This window comes from Petaurus breviceps, unplaced genomic scaffold (genome assembly GCF_028583685.1).
Source record: "Petaurus breviceps papuanus isolate PSGF00001 unplaced genomic scaffold, PetGlider_PUasm1.0 80, whole genome shotgun sequence".
Taxonomy (NCBI): domain Eukaryota; kingdom Metazoa; phylum Chordata; class Mammalia; order Diprotodontia; family Petauridae; genus Petaurus; species Petaurus breviceps.
The window spans coordinates 8085663-8095093 of NW_027186540.1; the positions used below are offsets into that span (position 1 = coordinate 8085663).

At 37.7% G+C, this 9431-nt stretch overlaps 1 protein-coding gene across 1 annotated transcript in view; it reads left to right on the forward strand.

Annotated features, from left to right (window-relative positions):
- Positions 1–9431, forward strand: part of LOC138176013 (endosome/lysosome-associated apoptosis and autophagy regulator family member 2) — a 212247-nt gene that overhangs the window by 185749 nt on the left and 17067 nt on the right. The gene's annotated exons all lie outside the window — the stretch shown is intronic.

Sequence of the window (9431 nt, forward strand, 5' to 3'; positions counted from 1 at the left end):
TCCATCCATCCATCCATCCATCCATCCATCCATCCATCCATCCATCCGTCTGTCTCTATGTTTCAGTGCCAAAATTCCATGTTTCTTGAAGACTGAGTCAGATCTATAGGGAATTTACACTACTGCTAATCTAAATTGTTTTAGATGTCAGTTATTCAGTAAATATTTATTAAGATCTACCATGTGCTAGACACTGTGTTAAGTTCTGGGGATTCAAAGAAAGACAAAACACAGTCTCTGTCTTTGAGGGACTCCCAATCTAATGGGGAGAGAAAACTACATATAAGATAACTATTAAAGAGTCAATAGAGCAAAGGTACTAGAATTAGAGGGATCGGGAAAGGCTTTCTGTAGAATAAAGATTAAAATGTAATTGGGAAATCTTAACAAAATAAATTGCAATAGAGAATGCTATTTTTCTGTTGTTTTTTTGGTTGTATCTGACCCTTTGTGACCCCATTTGAGGTTTTCTTGACAGAGATACTAGAGCAGTTTGCCATTTCCTCCTACAGCTCATTTTGCCAATGAGTAAACTGAAGCAAACAGGGTTAAGTGACTTGTCCAGGGTCACACAGCTAGTAAGTGTCTGAGGCCAGATTTGAACTCAGAAAGATGAGTCTTCGTGGCTTCAGGTCCTGCACTCTATCCATTGAGTCACCTACCTGCCCATAGTAGAGAACAGATGATGTTTACATGTGTGTTTTTTCCTAAGACAATATGTGACCCAGAGATCATGTTTAGTGGCCCCTATTTCTATTTGAATTTGACACTACTACTTTAGAAGGTGGGATTTCCATAAACTAGATTGATTTAATATGGTGCTATGCTGATGGGTGATGTTTTTTTTTTTTGGATAAAATATAATTTGCTTCAGGTTCATGGGCATGCAGGTAAATTAAATGACTTCAGGAGTGCAGCTAGATGGTGCAGTGGATAGAGTCCCTGGAGTCAGGAAGACTAGTCAAATTTGACTTCAGACACTTACTAGCTGTGTGATCCTTGGTAAGTCACTTAACTCAATTTGTCTCAGTTACCTCATTTGGAAAATGAACTAGAGAAGGAAATGGAAAACCACTGTAGTACCTTCGCCAAGAAAACCCCAAATGGGATCACAAAGAGTTGGATGTGACTGAAAAATGATTTCAGGAATCCAGAGGTAAATGATCAGTTTAAGCTAGACAACTCATGGCACAATCATACGTTGTAATGCTCTCCTCCACCCTCTCATCCCTGCCGTTTTATTTTTCCTTCCCTGCATGTTGAGTCATTTTCAATTATTTGAGAATAATGACACCAACACTCAAAGTTAGTTTTGCAACACTTTTGCTTTCTTCAAAGTGACAGATTTGCTTTAAAAATTAAAGAAAATGAAGATGAATTTTGTTTTGAGAATTTTGTGAGTCTTGGAGATGATTTGGGAAACCCTTCTGTGTTACCAAACCAGCCTCAGAGATCACTTGTCTATATATTTCTTCTATCACCTAAATCAAATTGTCTCTCCAAGTTAGAGTGGGAGCTGCTAGAGAACACAGAGTGTCTTGTTTTTTTGTACTCCAGTACTTGGGACATAATGAAGGCTTAATATATGTTTTTTTATTCATTTATTCATCTAAGGGAAGCTGGCTTCCCTATACCAAAGACAAAACAGAAGATACTGTAGGGCATTTGGATTCTAGACATAGGGCTGCTATTAAAAGCAATACTCTAAGAAATTCCTGCAACAAAAGGATGTGTGCTTAATCAATAAGTATTAAAAGCCTGCTCTGTTGGGCACTGGGTCATAGAAAAACCAAAGTGATTTTATTCTCTGTCCTCAAGGCTCTTACAGAAAGCTAATGAAGCAGAGAGATGACAAAGTGGATAAAGTGCTTGGCTTGAAATCAGACAAACCTGAGTTCAAATCCAGCTCCACACATTTACTACTTATGTGATCCTAGGCAAATCACCTAACTTCTGTCTACTTTGGTTTCCTCATCTGTAAAATGGGGATAATAGCAGTACCTACCTCCCAGAGTGGTCCTGGAACTAAGATGAGACAATATTTGTAAAACATATAGTAGTACGTGGTACATAGTAATCACTTAATAAATGCATGTTTCCATCTGTTGTGCTGGGGTGTATACAGCCTATTCATAGATAAGCTATATACCCAAAATACAAATTGATTTTGTTAGCGATGGGAAGATGGAATAATACTGAGGGCATCAAGAAAGGCTATGTAAGGAGGAGTGATTGGGCTGAGCCTGGGAGGGATTTGGGGGTTCCAAAGGGTGGGGGTGAGAAGGGAAAGTATTCTAGCCATGGGTGATATAAAAGCACACAAGCTTGATGTCATTTATGCTGAATATCAGGGTAGACCAATTCGACTGGAATGAATAGTTCCTCTTTAATATTTCACTGATGTTTCAGTTGTTGCAACTTTGATTTTGTACCATTATTACCTAGGCCATATTGTTCTTTGAGTCAGATTCTGATGTCTTAATGTCCTCTTTTTTTTTTTTTTTAAGCAATTGGGGTTAAGTAACTTGCTCAAGGTTACACGGCCAGGTGTTTCTGGGTGGGTGCTAAGTGTCTGAGCCCGGGATTCGATCTCCAGGTCTTCTCAACACTGGAGCCGGTGCTCTTACTTGCTGTGCTACCTGGCCGCCCCTTAATGTCCTCTTAATGGAAGGGATGATGTTCAGAAATAGACAAAAAAATTTTTTTTATGCCAGTAGAAAGATAGGTTTGTCCTTTGTCCTTTAATGGCCTTTACTACCCACAATAATTACCCTCTTTGCCCTCCTGTTATATAGCCTGTAAAAGATTCTACTTCTCCTGGGGGAAAGCCCTAAATGTGGAAAAGAAAATTGGTGTCAATTTCAGTAGGCTCTTCCCTGAGGCTATCTACTCTAAAACCACAAGAGGGAGCTCAGCCACCAGAATATAGTCAAAACTTGTTGAGAATCTGCTCCACCAAGTCTTTTCACAAAGCTCCTTTTCAGACAGCAGTAAGAGGTAAAGATTTAGGGAGACTTTCTAGAGTTTGTAATGTGTAAAAACAAACTATAGAATCATAATGGGTCACTTAAAATAATCTATAATATGTAAAAAAGGAGACTAGGTTTATTTTATTATTGGCAAGTTTTATCATTAAAATGTATTATTTAAGAATTGAAACAAAATAAGCCATTAATAGGGCTTTGTTTTAGAGCACAAAGACCTGCAAATTCATTAAGAAAAACAGAAGTAGGAAAACACAAAGATCAAAAGGTTAAATGGTAGCCAGCATTTATATTGGGTTTTGAGGTATCTTATTTGATAACCTATCAGTTGTAAAATGAATGAATTGAATGTTAATTATAAATTGAAAGTGTAACAGATACAAAATCAAAGTTAACCAGATCATTAACAAGCATTTATTAAATGCCTACTGTATTCTAGGTTCTGTGCTTAGCCCTAGGAATCTTGAGACAGTCTCTGCCTTCTTTGAACTTATTATTTAGTAGAAAGCAACCCATCTAGGGGAATCATGGTCAAGGAACAGAGTTTTTGTCTGGATAATCACAGGGACTGTGCCTGTAACCTTGGACAGTAAAGTATCACATGCTTTTTAGTATCAATGGTAACATTCCCCTGACTGTTGTTCCCAGAGTAAGAGAAGAGGGATAAAGGGGGATATGGTGGGTAGGTACACACACCCTAGGGCAAGATGTCTATTGTCCCTAATGTCTTGGTGAATGTTTGTATTCAATATGAAACATGGTATGGGAGAGGGGGGCTAATAAAGTGGGTTAGATGATTTTTTCCTCATTAACCCACAGCTCAGCCCCAGGGAATGATGATGATAGTAGCAACTACAGTAATTAAAATGACAACTTGCATTTATATAGAATGTTAAGGTTGGGAAAATACTTTACCTATATTGTATCATTTTATCCTCAGCAACTCTGGGAAGCAGGTGATATTATATAGGTGGGAAACCTCATTATATAGGTGGGAAAACTGAGGCATAGAGTGGTTAAATGACTTGCCTAGGGCCACCTTGCTAGTATCTGAGGTCATATAACTCCAGGTGTATTTTGTCTCATAGTTGCCAAAGCTGAAGCATTAATTACCCTTGAGTTTGTGTGCATAGAAAGGTGGTGGATAGGTATGGTTTCTAGAAGTTCTAAAGACTTCAGACTTTCAAAGGAGAGCATCACACAAAAAAGATTAAAAACTTTTGGGAAAAATCGACTACTTGTTGAGTTACCTATAAACATGGTTGGTCTGTTACCCTAGCACAGCAATGTCTCCAGCCTTTCTGTGATGAGCTATTACTCATTTCCTTAAAAGATGAAGAGAGAAGGATTGGTCCTTTTTTTGGCTTTTTTTTTTATTTTAGAGAGGGGAAGGCAAGGCAATTGGGGTTAAGTGACTTGCCCAAGGTCACATGGCTAGTCAGTGTTAAGTGTCTGAGGCCAGATTTGAACGCAGGTCCTTCTGACTCCAGGGCCAGTACTCTACTTATTGCACCACCTAGTAGTCCCTAGTAGGATTAGTTCTGACAATGAAGTTCCCAAATAAGGTAATAGAATTTGATAGTAAAGTTGTATGTGCCTACACACTTCCATACATATGAGCATGCTGGATAGGAGAAGTTTGTTCTGATAATAAATCCCCTGAACTGAATAGAGAATGTCTATCCTTACTAGTCAACCTAGCCTCCTACTGGGAACCTGAGATTCCTGGAAAATTAGTGCCTATAATAACTGACTTGGAGGAAGACTTGAGATAAAAGTAATAACACATTCATGTAGGACTGACCATCCTAGTTCACAGAGAAAAAACATTGCAAATGAAATTAAAGTCTTGCAAGCACATGTTTGCTAAGGATAGGATATGCTTCATTAAGGATTGAGCAAAAAAAATTATAACTTCATTGATGTGAAGTGAAATGAGTTTCTAATTATTTCAAAGGTCATTTAGCTCATCTGCTGGATTGTTGTCCTTGATTTTTTTTGTATCTCAATTTAAAAAGGGTTTCATATCCAAACCTAGTTCATTTGGTTTTGGTCAATAGGAAATATTTCCTCAAACTGTCCCTTTCAAATTTTTCAAATGCATCACAACGATATTTCCCTTTCTCCAGCCTCTTAATTCTTTCTTCAATACACAAATTTTCTCATCAACACTTGTAGTTTTGGAATATTTCATTGGGACAATATGTTTATTTTCCAAATATTCCCAATTTGGGAATATTCAATATGAAGCATGGTATGGGGGGGCCTGATAAAGTGCATTGGCAAGGTTCTCATACCCATGGAGGTATTTGTACCCTGGATTAGGGGCCCCTTTTGAGAAGTTACAAAAGAAATTGGATTGGCAGTTGCATTTGCCCTATTATTTGCAGGAAGTATAGATATTCAGAGATAAAAAACAGTCAGGAATTACACAGTTTAGCCATAACTCCATTTTCTTTTTTACTCTTTTTTTGGTCGCTGTTTTTCTTTCTATGTTCAGTATCCTTGTAAACCGTGGACATTATTCTAGTTTCCTGTTCTTTTCTTCCTACCTCAATCCATAAGGAAGTCTTTCCCTGTTTGGATTGTGTTTTCAAAATTATATCCATGGGAATAGACTTCTTTATTTCAGATAGAAAACACTTTATTGGGTTATGCCAGTCTGGTAATGGATCTGTGAACTCACTGATGTGCTTGCTCTCTCTAGCAACGCAGACATCATTTCAGTCATGCCTGCCCATCTTGGGTATATCTCCATTGAGAACAATTTATTATGTTAGTAGAATGAAACAACTGAGCAGAAACTAAACTACTTTCATTTCCAGAGTTTCATTAAAAATGAACTTTACAAAGGAAAGGCATCAACTCACTGTAGTATTTTGACATTTAATTGTAACTTCAAAAATTACAGCAAAGAAGTCCTTTTTTTCCTTTGCAATCACAGTTACCACATGTCTTTCTGGAAAAGAAGGGATTATGATCATCCTTTTCATTTCTTTTGTGCTTTTAAATTTTTGCATCTGTTGTTCCATTTTATCCTTAAAAGAGCCTTGTCTAGTAGGGTGGATATGATTCTCCAATCAACAGATGACAAAACTGAGACATTGAGTTTGTGACTTGCTTAGGGTCACATTGCAGATTAGAAACAGAACCACTGTGGACAATCCAGTCTCCTAACTCCTAACCTATTTTCTTTGTAATGTTAATCACATAGATTCTACTTTGCTGTTGTTGATTTCTTTAAAAAAAAACAACCAATCAACCTAAGATTTATGCTTTAGCTTTTTTTGTAGTAGACAATCATTTTGATTTTTCTTTAATGCTAAACTCTTATGCTAATTTCTTGTCTTGGTGTGAAGGTTATGCCAGGGGAGGGTAAATTCTAGGAGGTCTGACTAAATTTGAAAGGCTTCAGATACAGACCTTGTGATGGGTTGTATTTGTCTTCTGAGGACTTGTCTATCTAAGCCTGACCTTCAGATAATGTCCCACATTTTGGAACATGTGCAGCCTGTCTGCTTAGGTGTGGCAAAGATGTGATCTCACCTTCCACACTGGTGAAGTCATTTAAGTTTTAGTGCCCAGCATTCAGCACAATGTCTGATACTTAGAAAGTGCTAAATAAATGTTGACTGATTGATATATGAGAAGGCAAATGTGAGCATAGTGCAGGGAGAAGGAGGTCAGGTGAAGGGTCATGTTTATCCATTTTAAGAATAGATTAGAAATATCAGTTAATCAACAAACATTTATTAAACACCTACTATGTACCAGATAGTGTGTTAGACACTTGGAGTGAAAGTCAAAGTATCTGTTCTCGAGGAGCTTACATTCTAAAGGGGAAGACTACATGTAGTTATGACCTGCTGGTAGAGGGAGGACATTAACAGCTGGGGGACAAAATACCTCATGCTGTAGGGAGCATTGGAGTTGAGACTTTACGGATTCCAGGAGGCGAGGAAGGAGGAATTCTAGGGATAGGGACTGTCAGTGCAAAGACCTAGAGATGGGAAGGATGCAATGAAGTGCTTTTAAAGGTGAAAATCACTTCCTATAAATATAAATATAAACCTCAAAGAATGCTGTCAGCTGGTTATACAAATTCAAAGTAAACATGATTTAACTTTGAATAGCCTTTACCTGCCAAGTGCTAACAAATAGAAGCAGGTCATTATAATACTTTTCATTCATGGAATTTCCTTTTTTAGTGCCTCCCTTCCCCTTGAACCATCAAGATTCTGAAGTCCTAAGTTTCCTTTTCTGATTCCTCTGTTTCTCTCTCCCACTTCTATACTTTACTTCCGCACATCATGGCCTTCAGTCTCTCAAGTCTCTGCTTTCCCAGTTGATCACTCTTTCATGGCTTCATTTCCCTCCTCTCACTGTCTTGACCTCATTGTTATCAAAGTCAGTCATGTCAACAATATGGACTCCTCCGTCATTGGATTCCAGGCTTCCTTAATTGACTATTGTTTCTACCCTGATAATCTTTTTTTTTTTCATTTACCATATAATTTTGTTCCAACAGTGGATAATTCTAACATACTTGTTCAAGGTATGGGGCTACACAGTATAATGGAAACTCCTTGAGTGCATGGATTTTTTTCATTTTTGTCACTGTATCCCAGCTACCTAGTATCTTGCCCAAGACATTCTTGCCTTGCATATAGTAAGGACTGAATAAATGTGTTTATTGAATAATTGAACAAATGAGTTTTTAAAACCACGATTGATTAAAATACCAAAAGCAAAGCAATATTATTAGCAGTGGCAGATCTAAGTGAGGACCAGGACATCCTGTTAGTTGAGGTTCGGTCTGTATGAGAATTCTTAACCATCTAAGTTTTCTCCTAGTATCAAGTTATTCAGAGTTGTTGGAAGAAGTCTCCAAACTGCATACTTGAGTCGACCATGCATTCCTGATATCTAACCTTACTGGGCATTACTACTACCAAGCAATCTATTTATTGATCTCTGATAAGCTCCCTGTCACACTACTTACATCAACTTTTCAGAACCTTTTCCTTATACCCCTAACTTTACCCCATAGGCCCTTCTCTTTGCATAGATGTCCTTGTCTCCAACTTCAATGAGAAAATTAAGGCCACCTGTGATAGGTTGTCTTCTTTCTCCTCTTTTGCTTCTTATACCCTCTTTATGTTTTTGCCCAAACATCTTTCCTCCTTTCCTCAAGTCCCAGAGGGTTCTTTGCAAAAGCGAGTTACTTTTCTGGTGTGCTCTTTCCTCCATTAACGTTTATCTCCTCTGGGATTTTGTTCTATTGATTATTTTCTCCCTTCCCTCTCATCATTTCTTCTCTTTGGTATTTTACCTTTTAATGAACCTTTCCTTTCTGCCTACAAATATGCTCACTTCTTCCCATCCTAAAATTAAAAACCCAAACAAACCCTTCTCTTCACCTTGATACCCTTTCATTATTTAATAAATGGCTTAATCAATAAACATTTATTAAATGCTACCTCCCAGACACTGAGCTATGTGTTGGTGGTACAAAGACAAAAGTGAAAAAATCCCTGTGCTTGAGAAGTTTATAGTCTATCAGAGTGACACAATGTGCATGTGTACAAACATACACACACACACATATATAGACATACACATAATAGATGCAAGTTAGTTTTGGGGTAGGGAAATTACTAACAGTTGTGGGAAGTTCTTCAAATAAAAGGTGACATTTGAACTGATGTTTGAAGGAAACTAGGAATTCCTGACTTGAGGAACAGCTGGTACAAAGGCGTTGGAGATGAAAGATGGAGTGTTATCTATGAGGCATATGTGGATGATGAATTGTGTGTTCATGTATATGGATATATAGGCATATATGTGTATATGTATATGCCTATATAGTATCTGTATGTTTGTGTATATATGTGTGTTTAAGTATATTTGTGTATATGTAAATATATAGGTATATATAGGGTGTACACTTGCACACACACACAAACACATACACAACATGAGAGAAGAAGGCCTAGGCTAGAGCCTTGGGATCAACCTACTTTTAGGAGACTGAAAAGGAACAATCAGAAAGACAGGAGAACAAAAAGAAAGACCTCAAGCAACTATCTATCCTCTTTCTCTCCTTCCTTTCATGGCTAAGCTTCTGTAAGTACCCTCACTAGTCTCTACTTCCTTACTATTCTCTCGTTTCCCATGCTTAAGAGTCAAATTGACTTCTGTTCTTACCCTTTTATTAAAATTGCTTTCCCCTGGTTACCAATGACTTCCTTATTGCCAAATTCGATGGATTCTCTTCTGTGCTCATCTTTCTTGATTTCTCTTTGTCATGTCATACTGTTGATCCTTTGCTCATTCTAGATGTTCTCTTCCTCCTTGGATTCCATGATGATACTATTACCTTGTTCTCTTCTCTGTCTAAATCAGGGGTGGGGAACCTGAGGCCTCATGTGGTCCTCAAGGTCCTCC